We start from the raw sequence: 20,484 nt of genomic DNA, 5'->3' as shown, positions 1-20,484 counted from the left end.
TGGTAACAGTTACCTGTATGATTGATGGTGACAGTGGTAAGCATAACGTGGTACATGGCACATATACCTGGTGTACCTTGGTGTAATAAAAGTTGTACACAGCACCCACATCCCCCACTGGATACTGTACTCCCTGAAACCCATGATGATACTCTGCCATACCCACCATTACACATTGGCCATGACTGTGATACAACCCATAGTATACCCCAACATTGGTACTACAGGGATATGCATCTCATGCACATGCCACATGCGTAGTAGGGCATCAGTCAAGTATAGGTTGCCTGTACATATCCTAGCTGGATACCTGCCATCTGCACATCTGTACAGGGACTGACAGTCATCAGCTTGGCAGGTAGCTATGCAGTAGCATGAGTGCATTGACAGACCAGTAAGGGGTATATACTGTGACACAGCTCACACACCAGGGATACAACAGGGAGTCATCGGTGTCCAGCCATGCTTGCAGGTGTGCCTGCTGTCAGTACTACATTAAGCACTCTGCTCTTGCCTGGGTTAGCACTGTCAACAGTAGTACTGCCATGATACACTATATGCCAGTGTGACAGCACATACCCTGGACTACTACACCTGTATGTCACACATTCACATGGATAACAGTGCTGTACAGGCCTCATATATGTCTGTGTCCCACATATGACACTCACACCCCTTGCTACTGTAATGACAGCATGTTGGTGCATGTACTGTACATGGCATTACATACACATATTACAGATTATCAGACTGGGTTGTGCAACAAAATAACCAGCCCTTGCACCCAGAACCCTTTACACTGAAGTCACAGCACTTAACCACTATGCCATGACCACTGTGGAGACAGCTGTTGTTTTACCAATATAGCTGTCAATACACATATTGAGTAGTATTGAACTATTGTCTTTACTTCCTAAATTGTGTAGTGCTTGTTATTAATATGACTGCTGCATTACATATGAGTTTTATCATAATGTACACATAGCAGATACATACGGTGAGATACATGTGGGAGGGTATACACAACCGTGACGTTTACACATGACAGGAATATGGTTGCATACATGTCATAGGTGTATATATGTCTACATGTACATACACATCTATACTCATACAGTTGTCTGTATACACATCTGTATAGTGCTACATACATATGGCCATGTGTACATCTCTTCGTATGTACATATGCATGCAAATATATACATATATGTATATATACATATGTGTGTGTGTGTGTGTGTGTATATACATATATGTACATATAGATATATGTGTATATAGCTATATAGGTATGCACATCCTATGTGTACAGATATGCCTAGTTATGTTGGTATATCTATATCTATATCTATATATATATATATATATATATATATATATATATATATATATATATATATCTATATATATATATATATATATATATATATATATATATATAGATATAGATATATATATATATATATATATAACTATATGTGCATACATATCTATTCTGATATAACTACTACTCTCAATATATCTGTAGATATCCATACGTATATGTATCACTGTATATGTGTAGACATATATTGCTCTGTATATGTATATATCTGGGTGTGTATATGTATATCTATGTACATATACATACCCATCTATATGTCGATATGTATATGTGTAATCATATATATATAGATATCTGGATAATTATATGTACATATATTTTCACCATATGTCCTGGACATGGATTGTAGCCCTAGCCCAGCCCCTATAGTCCCAACTTCATAGTGCAAGAGGATGTCAGGTATGTATAGCAGGTATATTATTAGACCATTTCTACTGTAATTGGGATTGTCTTCACAGACATGGTGTGTGTGTGTGGACGTCACATTTGCTTTCCACATGTGTGTCATTGGCTACTGACAGACATCCTATGGATATCATAGTAAAGTACCGCTGCTAGCACGTAATGCCCCTGTGGACTGCAGCGGAGATATTGACTAATATATGTGGACATTCTAACACACTCTGTGCAGTCCAGAGGTATACACAGAACCCCTTAGTGCAAAACATGTGTACCATGCCTGACAATATGAATGTTAACAGCCATGTCAATGGGTATAACACATAACGGCTGGTATACATATGCCACCATAGGTTATGCATTCACACACCCCTGTCTGGCCTGACACATAATAACCACTGGTACAGGGGTGCCATGGCCACATACTACCCACTAGATATCGACATACATCTGTACAGTATCTCACTGCTCTGTCTGACATACATGACTGTTAAAGGAGGCCCGGCAGCAGTATATCTGGCAAGTATCAGCACATGACATCTCACTGGGTAAGTATACTAAGTTGCTAGGCATGTAACAATGCACTGTGCAGGCTACAGGCAGACTGGTTCAACACTGGCCTACATCTCCTATTCGGGAATGCTCATGTACCTGCATATATAGCAGGCTCTACAGGCATATCAAAACACAGGGTAAGATACACCTGTGTGAAAGTGCATAACTACAACCAATGTGAACACAGCCACAACCACATATGGTAAGCTAGCATAATATTGCAGTATATGGACTATCTGTTCAACACCATCCTCATATGTGCCACTCACAGACTATCCCTACATATACTGGGCTGCTACACAGTTTGGTCTACTGGCTGTCTGTGGTATGGGGCATGTGTGTGTATGGCCCTACAACCATGTAAGCCAATATGGTAACATACAGTGGAGCAGCAGGTAACATCAGATAGGATGGTACCTAGAACAATGACATCTACCATAGTCTGTACATAGACTAAAGTACATATTAACAATACACACACTGTCAACATTCCTCATAGGTACACAGACCTCAGTACTGTACAAACAACCACAGAATGTCCAGGTTATGTCATCAAATATAGCCCGTAATGCACATAACATGTGTAGCAGTCTGATATCTGACTGGCTTGTTATCAGATATGATGACACTAATGATGGTGTACAGCACATATGCACCTCTTAATGCACGACATATGTACAAAGGTTGACAGAGTTGTGGCTGGAAGCACATGCACAGGGCCAATATTGACATGTTGCTGTGATAACCTCATACAGTTACTGTTGTAACAGGGTTTGTTGCAACATATGTCCTATGAGGGATATGAAGTCAGTAACTGTCATGGCTTTCACCATCGACAGACTGCAATCCTGACACTACCTTCTGCAGTTCACAGATAGTTGCTTTGTAGATAACACATGAAACCAAAGGTACAACACACTGCCCAGTCTGCAGATGACCCTACAGATGGGGATTTCTCATAAACATAGAACTGATATGGCAGGTATTAAAACATGTAGGACAGCCATATCCACACACACACTGTTAAACCAACATTAATCCAAATGCAGGATAGCAACATTTAAAGTCTGTAGTCAGGTTAGGCACATCCCCCTCCTGTGTGTTGCCCTGTTTCCACAGTGTATGTTGTTAGAGGTAAATCCCCAAACCATCTGAGATGCTGTTTGCCAAACAACAGATCTAGTTCCTGATCACAGTGAATAAAAAGGGCCAACACCAACATGATGTTCCTAGATACTGGAGTGTGTTGCCATGCAATTGACTATGGGAATGTTACCACAGCTGTTCCGCATGCAATCAGCTAGGGGAGGGCTGCAATTCATGCAGAAATACACATGCTGATACCAAAGCAAAGCAGGTGTAGGTCTCCACATCCACCAGAGAGGGAGGGGGAGAGGCAGACAGAGGCAAATACCAGTCAGGGAAGGGTGGGAGAGTAAAACTTATGCATGTTTGTGTCACGCACCTACCAGCACAGGGTATCAAACCCCTGATGACTATGTAGTGCAATCACATTTCAATGCAGTTACTGGATGCATCACATAGGTTACATGTTGTGGAGCCCTCAGAATGTATATGTGATGGTGAGTGACATCTGCAACAGGGATATGGTAGCTATATGGTAGGTGTCATACAAGTGCCTGTCCGCATGAGCAGGTGCCAGTGTCAACACAGACACATTCTCACAGGGACGCACACACATTGACACACTTAGCAGGGCCAGGAATACAACCCATCACTAGCGAGATTGCCATAACACATTACTGTGCAGGTATCACATGCACCACAGGGGTCATACAGAGGTGATATGGGCAAAGGGAATGGGGAGGTGTCTGACATCCAACAGCATGCTTCAGTATACCACTGGTGGTTGTAGTGAGTGTGGATGTGATCATACGCATCATACAATATACACACAAACACATAGGGTGCCAGTACTGACATGCCTGGGTGCATTTCTGCACAGGTGTGTGGTGGTCGACTGTGCCAGATTGCTATACAAGGTGATGGGTATACCTTGGCATCAGGCCACATGACAATGGTCAGCATTGTGGCTCAGGGCTGTAATTTCTGCATTTGCACACACAGGTGGGTATTGTATCCCCCATCTAATCACCTGGGTGACTATTGTGTGTGGCCAATGCTGTGCATCGCTTGTCATGTATGTGTTCCTTAGTCCATGACATGGATGGTGTTTGGGATGTGCATACCTCCCATATGCATGTACAGTGACATGTGAAACTGCACCTGGGGTGTCTGGCCCATGTTGTGTACACAGATTATCATCAGATGTGCCAGTCTTGGCCACCTGTGGCGGGAACTGGTAATGGACAGCAGGTTTACCCTGCACCTACATTGATAGCATGCTAATGGCATTCCCTGGTGTCAGTGGCATCTGTCCATACAGGGCATGTTTTCAGGCATGGTATGTCCTTTGTGGGTCACATGTGATAGTATCACAGGTGTTGCAGGTGTCCAGTGGGGAACATGGGGAAGGTGCACTGTCTGCATGTACATGCCTATTGGACAGATGGACAGGGTGTCATGCCCTCTGTAGCCCACTGCAATCACTCCATAGTTACTATCAGTGGCCAATATACAGTGTACTACCCACATATTGGCTGTTGCCTAGGCATGTGTGTGGTTGTATGAGACATGGGTTGAGAGTGTGCTCTGGGTAATACTGGGGTTGCTAACTGTAATTGCCTGGCCTTGATGTCATGTATGGGTATGGATTTGCACCCCTTCCTCTTCGCTATTTCACATCTGTTATCCCTGTACGGTGGATATTGTGATATATACTAGGGCCACCATATAAGAAATTTGCAAAACCCACTCTACATTGGGCCCAGGTATCACACACTCACACCCACCTACACACAGGATATGAGTTACAAACACACACCTATCATATCTGGGAGTAGAACCCCTACCTAACTAGTTACAGCACTATGCAGTAATAGTACACGCCACGGAGATTACTGGAGCACTCATTTCCCAAAGATGTATATCATATTGGATGACATCAGCAGGATTGGCAAAGTAGGACATTCAAATTGTAGTGAGTGTGGCTAGGCTAAAATGCATTGCTCCCTAGTCAGACAGTGACAAACACACAAAACATCCGCAATCAACATGGGTGAGTATAGAACCCCTAATAGAGGTCTATGTCACACTACAGCATAGAGCTGTTAGAGGATGCACCACAGGAATTACTGGAAAGTGCCTTCCCCAAAGGTGTATTTCACAATGAATGACATCAGCAGGACTGCCAAAGTAGGGCATTTGAAATGTATTGAGTGTGACTAGCCTAAAATGCATTGCTCCCTACACAGACATTGAAACACAGACAAAACATCCACAACCGACATGTGTGGGTATAGAACCCCTAACAGAGGTCTATATCACACTACAGCATGGAACTGTTATAGGACGCTTTACAGGGATTACTGGAGAACTTCCCCAAAGGTGTATGTCACAATGAATGACAACAGTAGGATTGCCAAGGCAGGGCATTTGAAATGTACTGAGTGTGACTAGCATAAAATGCATTTCTCCCTACACAAACATTAAAACACACACAAAACATCCAGAACTGCCATGGGTGGGAACAGAACCCTACCAGAGTTCTGTATTACACTACAGCAGTACACAGTTACAGGACACACTACAGAGACTACTGGGCTGCAATCTTCCCAGAGGTGTATTTCTAGGTGGATGACATCAGCATCCTTGCAACAGTGGAGCATTTGAATTGTAGGGAGTGTGACTACCCTAAAAAGCACTGTTCTCTACACAGACAGACACACACAAACACACTTGCCAAGTAATGGATTAGAATAGCTACCTAACTAATTTATTACACTACAGCAGTATGCCATTACAAAACACGCTACGGAGATTACTGAGCTACAACTTTCTCAGAGGTATATTTCTAGGTGGATGACATCAGCAGCATTGCCAAAGTTGAGCATTTTACTTGTAGGGAGTGTGACTACACTAAAAAGCATTGCTTTCTACAAAGACAGACACAAACACACAATTGCCATTTCTGGGATTTGAACTCTTACCTAATTCTCTTATCACACAACAGCAGTATGAAGTTATAGGATGTGCCACAGAGATTACTTGGCTACAGCTCTCCCAATGGTATTTTTCATAGTGGATGACCTCAGCAGGCTTGTCATAGTAAGACTATGGGGAGGGCAGTGTGTTTGCATGGGCCATAACCCATTAATCTAGAGGTTGACATGCCACATGCGGGCACACACAGGGTCATATTTCACAGGTACATGTATACATCTGCTAGATGATTACTTCCTTATACGGTCATGTTGCACAGCTGGCACGTGCACCACATAGTCTGTAATGCTGACAGATAATGGTGGCTAGTATCTGCAGTGAGTGACATCTGAACCTCATGTGTTTGGGGTCCTTTGGCTGTGTGCTGGGAGGAACAGGCCTGGATGACTCCTTGTCACAGTCGCCCTCTTCCACACATCTATGTATGTCTACCATTGGCTTATTATAGTGTGTTGTCCTTACATATATGTCTGTATTCCTATCCACTATGCGTGCAAGGCATGAGTGGTGCATACTGACGAGTGTCTGCACTAACAACTGCAACTGCTAGATATGTCTGGTCCACTGGTGTTTGCAGACATGGCCTTCATGTGTGAGCATGCCCAGTATGCCCATCTGTATTTAATGTGTGGCTTGAGTCCAGGTAGTTTGTACTGCAGTGCTGACCTTTGTGCTGGACACCGACAGGTGGCATGCTTTTTCTGCAGAGTATCCATCAAGCATTTGGCATTAACTGTTCCTACATTTCTGCATAGGATGGGGGGACTTAGCTGACTATTTCTACATTTCTACACTGTGTTGGGGGCACACATGACTGTTATTGCATTACTACATGGGGGGCACACGTGTCTATTTCTACATTTATACATAAGGTTGGGGGGCACACCTGACTGTTATTACATTCCTACGTAGGGTGTGGGGGGCTCATCTGACTATTTCTATGTTTCTACACAGGATGTTGGGGCACACCTGACTGTTATTACATTACTATATAGGATGGGGGAGGCACACCTGTACATTTCTTCATTTCTACACAGGGTTGGGGGGCACACCTAACTGTTATCACATTATTATGTAGGGTGGGGGGCTCACCTGACTATTTCTACATTTCTACACAGGATGTTGGGGGGGCACACCTGACTATTACATTACTACATAGGGGGGCACACCTGTCTAGTTCTACAGTTCTAAACAGGATTGGGGGGGCACACCTGACTGTTATTACATTACTACATAGGATGGGGAGGGCACACCTGGCACTTGTACACATTTGTAATGACTGTACTTGTATATCAGGTACTCAATTTCTTCTGTATTCTTACCTATCATGCTGACTAGAGGCATACCAGTGTACTACATATTGTAGCTTTGGTTGCCCTACATATTATTGTCTGACTTCCTACCCTTCAGAACTAGCATCCCACTGCTTGTCCTGCTGTAGTCTGTCTATGTAGGCCTGGGGGGAGGTTAATCATAGCCATCATTCAGGGGCCATAGCACAGGCTCTGTTTGGGTTTGTCTACACCTGTCCTGCTGGCTGAGACTGTTGTTGGGTATGTGAACAGCCCTGACTGGCATGCGTGGGTCATATCAACACCCATGTCGCTCAGCACATTTCCTGCAGTGGGTTTTGTCACCCAGTGTAGTACTGGCTACTATGGTGACTCCAGTATGTGTTACAGGTGTCATGGTGCCTCTGTGGGTGTCTACTGTCTGCTGCCATAACATAGTTTCATAGGTAGGTACTAGACTATCGGCCCTGGGGCCTATACAAGCCCAGCCAAAAAGGTACCTTGGCTTTTGCCACCCAAGAAAATTATTTTCCTGTGCCACTGTCGAGCAGAGCCACAGAGGTGATCCCCGGGGTGAATTTCCTATTTCCCATCCAATCATCAAGATTTTTCTTGAAGAGTGCTAATGAGGAGCTTTGTTTGATATAGATAGGTAGTTTATTCCAGAGTATGGGAAGACTCTGGGACAGGAATCTATCCCTCCTGCATGTTCTGTTTATTGTGGTGACAAGGTTTAGGTCCCTAGAGCATGTAGCTCAGAGGGATTGGGATTTCTTTAAGTGGAGCATGTCCAACAGCTCTGGGTTTGACATAGTTTGTATGTTTGGCAGAAATCACCTCTGAGTAGGCAATATGCGATGGAGTAAAGCTGGAGTTTTTTGAGACGGTCAACATTCAGCCACCCGAGATGATCAACATTCAGCCACCTAACTCCCTTGTATGCTCACATCCATACCATAGATACAGGTAACAGCACATTCTACTCCATTTGGCAATTGGTAGGTTGATTGACTTACCTTGAGGGTGTGCCAGACTTGTGGATGGTGCTAGAGGGCTGCCTATGTTGGATGCACATAGTACACTCCCTATACATGGTTGAGCACAGGTATTGTCATGTTTGGCAGCCCTTTTACTGTATGTACGAGTCAGAGAGAGAGGTGTCATTCCCTGGGTCCCTACGCTGTCAGTGTATGTGCTATGTGTTGTCACTTTTCCGCAGCCTTGGCATACCGGACATGCCTCCATCTGCCTACTGAGGCAGGCTCAGGTTCCTACTCCAAGTCACTCTGTGTTTGTGCAGGCCTTGGCATTGGTGGGGGGGGGCTGTGTGGCTCTGACCCATGCTGTTTCTGCTACAGCTGTTTCCACAGGATCATATTGTGTAGCATGGCACATACCATAACAATTTGGGTGCATGTAGCTGGTGAGTACTACAAGGCTCCACCGGATGTGTCCAGACACTGGAAGTGTGACCTCAGCAACCCAAACACATGCTCTATTATAAGTCTGCTCTGTGCATGTGCCTCATTATGGTATTCTTGTTCAGGTGTGTGTGCATTTTTGATGGGTGTCATTAGCCACGGCTCCAGTGTGTAACCAGCATCCCCCACTAAGTGACCATAGGGGATGTCCCCATTGGCAAATCTCTGGTACAGCTGCGTCAAATGCCATATGTGGGAATCATCATAGCTTCCAGGGCAGGCAGCACACCCATTCATTATAATGCCCTGGGCATCACATATGACCTGGCAGTTGATGAAGAGCATGCCCCTGTGGTTGAAGTAGGCCCTACCCTGATCACAGGGTGGTGCTTTGATGCATATGCATGTGCAGTTTATAGCACCCACTACCTCAGGGTATTCTGCTACTTGGTGGAAGAGACGTATATTGCTGGCCAACACCTCACAGGTGTTGAGGAAATATATGTGCTCACTGGCATGTGCTGACATGGCATCCAGGAACTGGTGGAATACTCTGGATGCTGATGCCTGTGAGATCCCCATTATATCCTCAGTTGAGTTTTGGGAGGTACCTGTGGTTAGTATTCCTAGGCTGACACATACCTTGGTATCTACTGGGAAGAGTTCCTCTCGGTCAGTTTGGTGTTCCAGGTGTGGCCGGCACAAATCAATAATTTGCTGTAGGAGGTCTCTGTCCACCCTATAGCACTCCACTATCTCCAGCTCATGTATCCCCTGGTAGGTTTACCCTGGGTCTGTACACTCTTCTCTGTCTCCTCACTGTGGGTTGATCGGCAGCATTCACATCCTTAACTCCCTCAGCCTCTTGCACATGTTGTTCTATGTTGCCTGCTGCAGCCCTTCTCATTTTGAGGTTTGTTTGTTAAAATTTGCCTGCGTGTATACACCGGTGGTGTAGAGTGTGGGAAAAAACAAAGGGGAAGATGTTTGCTTAGTTTATAGTAGTGTTCTGGGCTGTGCTGGGCTGGTCTGCTGCCTGTGTAATTGGCTGATTCTGATACATTTCACCTGCCAGTTAAGCTAGTTCTCCTTGATTACCTCCCTACTGCTGTTTTCCCTTCCCATTGCTTTCCTGTTTAAGCCCATGTGCGCCGTGCAGAGTGCTCAAATGTGCACACTGCTGCTATTTCCTGGTTTAACTTCTGTTTTCTTCCTGTAAAACCCAGTGCGTGGTGCACACACGCTTAGGCTTTGTAAAGCGTGATAGGCAGGTTTAGACACACCCCATAGCTTAGCTGTGCTAAGCTAGGAGCAAAACAGAGCCACAGGGCTCCAATCTGCTTACAGTATGCTTGACAGACCCCCCATGATGTCACCTAACTCCTAGGCTTGCACCGAGCTAGTCCTACTCTTAGACTGTTGGGACCTGACTCACATGCTGGGGAAAACTGTAATTCACTATCCTTCCCCTCATTTGCATAGGATTGCCTGCTAATGCATAGTTACATGTCTCACACTGAGCCTCCCCCCTTAGCAACCACTACTCACTAGCCATGTTGTCTTCTGCCTGCCATTGACTTGCATGGTAGAATACTGATTTTAGTTAGAATGTTTAATTTAAGTTCATTTTGTTATTTTCCCCCGATCCCATTTGCGCACCACTGCCCTATGCTTAAACAACCGAGATCCGCTAAAAAAAAACTTAAAAGTTGATTTCTGTATTTTTTTATGTTTGCAATGCCAATGGCCTTATACTTGGCCATTGGCATGCTTACTACATGATATGCAGCCTTTATTTGGACCTGTCACAGCTCTGTTTTGGATTTTGCAGAAATGTACTCGGTTACTAACCGAGTACATTTCTGCAGACAGCACTAGTCCTGCACGGACTGTTGCAAGCTTCCTGGATTGCAAAATCACCTTATTTGCATAGATTTCTCCTGAAAATGGGGTGATTTGCATACCAGGGCTTAGTCCGTGCAGGATTAGTGTAGGAGCACTCGTACACGCCCCTGCAGGCTGTTCCTGGATTGCACAGCATACATATTGCCTGCTTGAGCTCCTGCACTGATTTTGCATGCCACGCAAGCTTTCAAGAATCAGGGGGATTATCTTCTTTGTCTAATTTCTTTCCATCATAAATTTTTCTCATATTCACTTCTTTCTTAACAAATACATTTAATACATGTTCTTTAACTATTTCATATATTCCTTCTTGATTATTAATTACTTTACCTTTCTTATCTTTTAATTCTCTTATTATCTTTCCTTGTTTTATTATCTTGCACAGATATATTACTACCTCTTCTTTCTTTTCATATAACAAATATTTTTGTTTATATAACTGATTATGAGTCTTGACTTGATCCATTTTGTATACGTCTTCCTTTTTTGTAAAATGATTTTTCTCTTTTTCTAATACATCTTTGAATATCTCTTGACTTAACATCTTATATTATTCCTTTACTTTTTTCTTCTCTTTTCTGCATATTCTATGAATACTTTTTTATATTTTTCTTTAAAATTTAATCACCATACCATCCAATTTTCATAAAACTCTCTCATATTTATGTGGTATCTCCAGAGTACATTATGTTCTTTTCCTTCTCCTAGGTCTAACTCTTTTTCATTAATCCTTTTAATAACTTTTCCTATCTTAATATATTCTTCATTTTCTTGTATTTTAATCCAAATTGCTATATGATTGGAAAACCCGTTGTACTTAATTTTTTTTTTGTTTTACTTTTAAACTTTCTGAAATTAAAAATATTCTATTTCAGTTTTTATGTCATTTCTTTTATACATCTAGTGTTTGTTTTTCTATAACTTTAACTTTCCACTCCTCATAATTTCAATAACTATTTTAACATCACAATTATTCTTTTTTCCTCTTAGGCTATAATTAAAATCTCCCACTACTATTCTATTCATGATTAGAATGGGAAATAGTTAAGTGTACTTTTAAATACTGCCTGTCTTTTGTTTTTTTGTAACATATGCGTATAAAGCTATAACTCGATATACACATCCTTTCCATCTTATGTCTAACACTGTTATTCTACATATTTCAACTATTGTAACATCTAGTATCTTAATATCCTTTTTACATAATACACATATACCCAAACACGTTGCTTTACTTATATTCCAAACAACTTTACCATGCTTCACTTTTTCTGTTTGTGTTCTTTCTTTTTCTGTTAATAGTCTTATATCATCTTTTAGCTCAGCATCTATTCCAGCACACTATTGTAATATACTAATTCTTCTCTTAATGTTTTTTTCAAACTGTTTACATTTAAAGCTAATATTCTTAGCTTTTACAGAACAGTTGTTATAGTAAAACTCCTTATCCTTTTCCTTTCTTATTTTCTTTGTACATTAGGTTTTAAATTTTCTTTTCCTTTCCCTAAACCTTTTCCTTATGGAATTATTTTTACCTTTTACTTTGTACCATTCTGACTCTTCTTCACTTGTTTCCTCTATAACATCTCTTCTTCTTTATCTTTTTTTTGCTTTCATGTATAACCTCTATATTAATTTTATTTTGTTGCACTTGTTCTTGTGTCGCCATTTCTTCTATTTTGTTCTCCTGTGCCATTTCACTTTCCTTTTCTTGTATATCTATTTCCCATTCTAATCATGAATGTCCAGTATCACCACATTTTTTGCATTTTAAATTACATTTTTTGCATTATGCCTAGTTTTACCACATAAATAACATTTTTTCTTATCACAATCATTTATCAAATTATCATCTTTTCCACAAAAATAACAGGTCTTTGGTTGGGGTTCCGGCGTGTAGCTCGCAAGACATTTCCCTGAGAGCTACATCGCTGAAACCAAATGGCTGCAGCAGCACTTTGCCGTAGTGCAATATGGCTGAAAAGCATAGCCGCTGCAGCTGTAAACTATAAATGGAAATATTATACCTGGTGGCGATCCTTACAGACAGCTGCCTGGCTGTATTCAAGCAGAGACAGCCGTACTGGATGTGTAACACATTCCTTATTCTCATTCAAGGAATGCATTTATTTCATTATTTATTTATTTTACTTTCAGACGTCTGACAATAAAATAAATAAATAATGAAATAAATGCATTCCTTGAATGAGAATAAGGAATGTGTTGCACATCCAGTACGGCTGTCTCTGCTTGAATACAGCCAGGCAGCTGTCTGTAATGATCGCCACCAGGTATAATATTTCCGTTTATAGTTTACAGCTGCAGCGGCTATGATTTTCAGCTGTATTGCACTATGGCAAAGTGCTGCTGCAGCCATTTGGTTTCGGCGATGTAGCTCGCAGGGAAATGTCTTGAGAGCTACATGCTGGAACCCCTTTGGTTGCCCTCTGTATCTTACAAAGCCCTTGTTACCATGCACATTAATAACACTTGGTATATCCATCACTTTATCGTTTTCCATTTTTAAAATAACTCCACATTCCCATGCCCCATTCCAAAGTCCTCTTTCATCATACACTTTTTTAGTATCCAGCACTTCCTTGCACATAGTTAATAGGTTCATTTTTAAGTCTATTAATTCAACCTCAGTTCTAAATTGCATCGATACTCTTTTTTTGTCTGTCTAAAAAAAGGTTGAATAACATATTCTGACCAAGGATGTACATTTTTTTCTGTTCAACATTTCCTGTAAAGTTTTCCATAAATTGCTCATTTTCAAATAATAAGTCACAAACAAATTCACTGTTAATAAGAATAAATGCTCTTACCTACTTTGCATTCACACCTAATGCTGCAATCAAGGAGTCTCATATTTCATACCTAATTAGTCCTTTCTCCTGTTTAATATTTATATGAATGGTGTACCTACTCTTCATATTCTTCTTTTCCGCTTCACTTCCTTTCTCTTCTGTCACCGTTTGTGTATATGTCTTCTCACCAGGTTCATCCTTTCTCCCTTCTTCATCTTCTCCATTATGTCACTCTAGGTAAAAAACTGTAAACTCCACACCAAAGGTATGAGGTTCCAGAATAAGAAGTTTTTTTGTTTGTTTCTTTTGTCTTTTCCTGGTTAGGGGTCGCCACAGCGGAACTCCAGAATAAGAAGTACTATCCAGAAAAAAACTTCGAACCACCATGACTTAAAAGCAAATAAAACTAATTTATTAGAAACAAACTGTGAGCGCTTTTGGGTAACAACCCTTCATCAGACATTTAACTTTAAAATAAGGGACATTTTTAAACTAACAACTAACCAATCAGCCCTCCTCATCTTGAGGGCAGGCTTTATGGGAATCACACCATTCATTCCTGAGTCTCTGTCGGCATTTAATTCTACAATCTACTTTGTTTCATGGTATTCCATTAAATTCACCTTGTCACCCCCTTAGTCAATTTAATTATTTCCAACACCATAAACTCAAAAACATAATCATTATTATTCTTAATATGTTGATACAAAGCATTGTGTTCATTACTTGTGCGAATAGCTGACAAATGCTGAAAGATTCTATTTTTTTAATTTACAATTGTTCTTACGTTGTAGAATGAGCAGCAGATTTTACATTGAGCCAAAAAAATCACATCTGCTGTATGACAGCATAAACCTCTAAGCGATATTCTTTTTTAGTATTTGGATGTATAAACAAATTGCTCTTTTTAATAAAATGACATGCCTTGCAATGCCTAAAAGAAAAAGTGCCCTGGCTCTTTATATTGGCACCATCTTTCTTGTTATATATTCGCTCAAGGCATAGCAAGTATTTTTACATTTTTATTATGTTTAAAACAGAATAGTGGATGGGGTGTAATAATGTTATTCAACTTTTCATCTGTTTGTAAAATCCCCCAGTCTTTCATAATAATATCACATATACCTGTCATAGTATTGGTATATTTTAATATTACTATTAAAGGCTGTCTCACTTGTTTATCCTGCTGACTGTTCTCGTTACAGTCATTTTCTTTTGAAAACCATGGTTTGGCTTTATTTAATCTTTCTCTTCTACATTCATGTAATGTTTGTTGTATCTTATTAGCCTTGTACCCCCCTTTTTTTGCAAATTATTTACTAATTCTGCTGACCTTATGTCACTCTATGATACTGCTGTACTGCTTTTTGGTTAACTTTCTTTTACCATTTTTTTCTAAATAATCATCTTGCAACCCTCCATACTGGAGAGTTGTAATGATGCATTCATTCTGTTGCTCAGTTCCCCATCGAATAACTTATGCTGGAACAATACTAACAAGTCAGGCCCTATCTCCTCCTGTACAATGACCTGTTTCTTTCTCCTTCTGTCCTCCAATGCAGATTCTCTCTCTGCATCCACATTCTTTCTTTCATCTGGCAGCAATTCTACCAACTCCATATTATCATTATTATTATTTTTTACTTTATATTTGATTACCGGGTTTGTCTGACTGGGCAATCAGGTGCCTGTTTTCAGCAGAGACCCAGGAAGTAAAGCTCCACATATATGACAATCATAAAAATACAAAAGCTCCACATACATGATAAAAATACAAAAGTCAGAAATGATTACAAATTAATAGAGCAAACAAACAATAGAGCAAACAATAGTATATCATGGCATCATATGAGAAGTTACAGAAGTGTACAGTAGTAAAGCAGAAAATATAATGTATTTGAGTAAGGAAGTGCAGTAATACTATATACAGTTATATGCATACATTTAAAAATACAATTCGTTACGGTAGTTTTTTTTCTATGTGTTTGACCTTTGAGTAGTGCCAGAGGAAGATTTATCTGAATGGTGGTAGTGGGGCTAGCGATGTACATTGCCAGATGAGACTGAGGTAGGCTTTTATTTGGGTTTTAAAGATGGGACTGGTGTTTTGCAATCTGATATCCAGTGGAAGAGAATTCCAGATTTTAGCAACTGTGTAGGAATAGAGGGATTCACCAGCACTGTCTCTACACTTGCTACTTCAAGAAGGGCTTTGCTTGTGGATCTTAGTTGGCAAGCGGAATTGTGAAAGTTGAGTAAGCCTGGGAGATCAGAAATCTTGTTTGGATGATACAGCAAGTAATGAGCCATTGTGGGTTGGGTATAGTTTAGTAAGTTGGGGAATTCTAGCCAATCTAGTTGTTTTAGTGAGTGACAGTGGTGAGAATGGAAATTAGAGTTGGTTGCAAATCTAGCTATTTTGTTATAGCGCATGGACAATGTGTGGAGGTCTGTCTTCTTAAGGTTTGTTAATACATGGGATGCATAGAGCAATGTAGAGCGAGGTGAGTTCGGGATATAGTAATTTTGCTGTTTTTGGTTAGATAGTTTTAGCAGCAGTATAGGATTCCACTTTTTATGTACTTTGGATATGGTTTGTGCTATATGTTTATCAAACTTTAGGTTTTGGTCAAGTATTACACCAAGAAGTTTAGCTTGTGACACTGGGGAGAGTTGGGTGTTATTGGCAGAATTGATAGAGAAAAGAGCAGAAGAGTCAATCGTTTTGGTAGGTGAAAATGAATAAGTTGAGTCTTTTTGGGGTTAAGTATTAGTTGTAAGTTTTTTAACCAGTTTTTAATATTGGAGAAGGCATTTTGAGTTTATGGTATAAAGTGTAACAAGGGTAGCTAGTAGTAATAGATGAGAAGTAAATATAGTTACTTGAGGGTTTGTGGGCAGTGGTTCAGTTTGTGGTCATAGTATGGGGTATAGAATATGGTAGCAGGACATGGTGGATGGAGGGTGGGAGCTTTTTAATATTTGCAATTGTATTGTTGTTTTGGGATTGGATGAGGTAGTGGGTGGGATGTGGGTGGGGGATGTGGTCTTTTGTCTATAAACTGGCAGATAGTGAGAGCAGGTTGGAATTGCACAGGTGCTTCAGGGAAGCAGAGTGAAGTCCAAGCACAACAATGGTGGAGCAGAGCAGGCAGGCCCAGATCAACATTCAGCTGTTAGAAACCACTCAGTGAACCTTAAGAAAAGGTATGCTACTTTGCACAGTCACGCTACTTTATACTGTTAAATTAAGACAAGTGTAGACATTATCTAACTTTACCCTGAAATTCTTAAAAGGATATAAAATTAAAGATGGGGTTAGATACAGGTAAAACAGGAGAGGTAATGGAATGCTATTTTATAAATTTAAGTGTTTCTCAAAAGAAAATAGACTTTAGTTGGAGGTGACACTTACTATAGAGGGTTATGCAGCTGTTGCTTCCTGGTGATGTACTCATCAGTATTATTATTTTCTCCAACAGCCACATTTTTTTCATTGGGTTACATCGTCCATGAATCTGTTTTTTCTCCAGGCCATCTTCACTCCTGGAATGGAGACTGAGAATGGATGCACCACCTTCAACCCCCCATGCCAAAGAGCAGAGTTTTTTATTGATATATATATATATATATATATATATATATATATATTACATATTATTTACATATTTACATATTTACATTATTTACATCTATTTACAAATCTCCATACATTATAAACTTCAATTTAAGCATTTCCCCCACTCTTTTATCCACAACCAAAACATATTTTTTCCAAAATCTTTGTCAAAGTCCATTTTCCATTGTATTTAATTTCATATTTAGTCTCTCATTCCATATAGTCCATGAAGCATAAAATATTACTCTGTCCAATTTCTTCACTTCTTCTAGTTTATGTGCACCATAATAACCAAATTCTATTATGTCCATATTTATTTGTTCAAATTTTAACAAACTTTCCACCTTGTTATCTTTGCATATTTCTTTCCACAAATTATTAACTCTTTCATATTTCAAAAGCACATGCTCTGTAGTCTCAAACTCTCCACATTTATTACATATTTAATCTTGCTTTTTTGTATGGCATATTTGCCCTAACCGACAATTGTCTAATAGACAATCTCCAAAAAAAATCATTACATTCTTTAATCTTTTTATTGTTATTATATCTCATCATTATGATTTTTTTGCATCTATTTTTAAATCTTCCCATGGATCAATACAAAAAATGCTTTCATAATACTTATGTACCATTCCTTTCTATTTTTTTCACATATTTTTTTTTTATTTTCCATAACACAGTTTAGTTTTGGTACTCTTTCATTTCTTCATTCACAATGCTTTTACTTTGTTTTTTAACTTCAATTCTTTCCCACAGTTCTTTGCATTTATAATATAGTATAATTTCTATCAAGTTTTTATTTTCCTTTATAATTCCTTTTAATACCTTGTATAAAATTAAAGATTCTGCATGCACTATTGGGCTTCTTAAACCCGAACCTCCTTGGTCTTCTTTCATATACAGAATCCCTCTTTTGACTGGATTCAGTCTAGACCCCCATATAAAAGAGAATGTAATCATCATTAATTCCTTTTCATACTTAATAGGAATCATATAGATATTAGTAACATAAGCACTTTTTCCTATTACCATGGTGTTCAACTAGTGCACTTTTTTCTATATGAAAATCTATATGATTTCCAAAAATTACATAATTCCAAAAAGAGTAGGTGCCAAAAAAAACAGAACCAAAAAAAACCCCACTAAATAACACCAATTCGGAGAACAAGCTGTACAAAAACAAACAATTACACCATGAAGCTCAAGGGAAGCTGGTTTATTAATGTTTCCAATGCACATAAGTTTTCGTCCAAAAGACTTCATCAGACAATACAATGTGTATACCTTATATACCACCACCTAAAACTGTAAACCTATCACATCTTTATTCCAATCAATAATTCAAAAAAAACTTGATTTAAAAAAACTTTCAAAAGTTAATACTTTCAGCTGTAATTCCCTATAAACAGTTTAAACTTTATATACAACAATAAATAACTTCTAATGAATACTGGTAATATTGCATAATTAAATTATAAATAATAATTTTAAAAGGTATTTAAAATAAATGTTACAAAACAGTGAAATAAACTTCTCTGTGTGGAAGATTTTCAGTCCATATATTTCTAGTTAATCACTGTATATTAATCAGATTAGACAATAGTAGTAGAAGTAGTGAACTTAAACTCATCTTAAGAAAAAACAAAACAAAAAATAATAGTAGAAAATATATAATCATACAGCATTACTAAGTATTGGAAAGTAATCCAAGCAAGGCAGGCAGTCTGTTTCCAGTTGATTATATATTTTCTATTTTTATTTGTTTTGTTTTGACTTAAAACAAGTTTAAGTTTGCTACTTCTACTACTATTGTCTGATCTGATTAATATACAGTGATTAACTAGAAATATATGGACTGAAAATCTTCCACACAGAGAAGTTTCTTACACTGTTTTGTTTTTGAACCCACTACACTTTAGTGGGTTATTTTGAGACTTCGGGGATACCATGGAGATTACTTGTTAAAAATAAATGCTAAAAACATTCTTCTTAAAAAGTAAAACAAATACTCCCTCTAGAGGCCAAAGTAGGAATATCTTTTATTCTACCTACAATTTGGCTGCCCTAAGCTTTAATACAGGGGCCAGGGAAACAAAATCATTTAATCCATAATTCTTACTGGCATCCAATTTTAGTTGTCAAAACAATTCTCGATATTCAATAGTTGTCTCCCAAGGCCCTCCACATGGATGGATTTCTACCTTTTCTACCACAAAAAAAGTGAAATTTAGCTGAAGGATAAATAATAGTATGTCTAAAAAGGGCGTTCTTCACATCTTTATTTTTGACATCATTCAAATGCTCATGTATGCGTCTCTTGAGCTTCCTAGTGGTTTTGCCAAAATAAAAAGCCCAACATATGTCACACACTCCAATATACACCACCCCTATGGTGTCACAATTGCAATATGTATTGGTCCCTATTTCTATCTCTCTTCGAGATAGGAATAACTTTTGCCCTTGAAAGATGTAGGGGCATTGTGAACATCTATCACATTTAAATGTCCCTGTTCTCTTAGCACCATTACTTTTCTTTTTACTTTCTAATACTTCTTTAATGTTTCTACCTTTCCTATAGGTGAACCTTAAAGGTTCAGTGAAAATGTTGTTCAAATCAGAAAATTTGCTAAATTTGTTCCAATTGGAACTCACTACATTCTTAATCAACATAGTTTCAGTACTAAAATTTAAAATGAAGTTGCTACTCCAGTTGATTTCACTCTGATCTATCCTGGACTTCTTCTCATCCTGATTTAAATACATCACTAGTATTGGGACAAACTTGTTGTGTCTTTCTTTTTTTATTTCATCCATAATCTCTTCTATAAAGGATGGGGGATATTCTCTTTCCAAAAACATTTGTCTCAGTTTCCCACATTCTACATCAAAATCTTTGTCGTCGGATGTCATACGACTACTCCTAATAACTTGCCCCCTCACTATTCCCCTCTTGTGAGAGATGAGGTGTGCACTTGTATAATGAAGATAGGAGTTGGAAAATGCGCTTTTCCTA

The sequence above is a fragment of the Protopterus annectens genome, chromosome 1.part1 (assembly GCF_019279795.1).
Source record: "Protopterus annectens isolate FY-2018-M chromosome 1.part1, PAN1.0, whole genome shotgun sequence".
Taxonomy (NCBI): Eukaryota; Metazoa; Chordata; order Ceratodontiformes; family Protopteridae; genus Protopterus; species Protopterus annectens.
Note: the sequence above shows the minus strand (reverse complement) of the source record.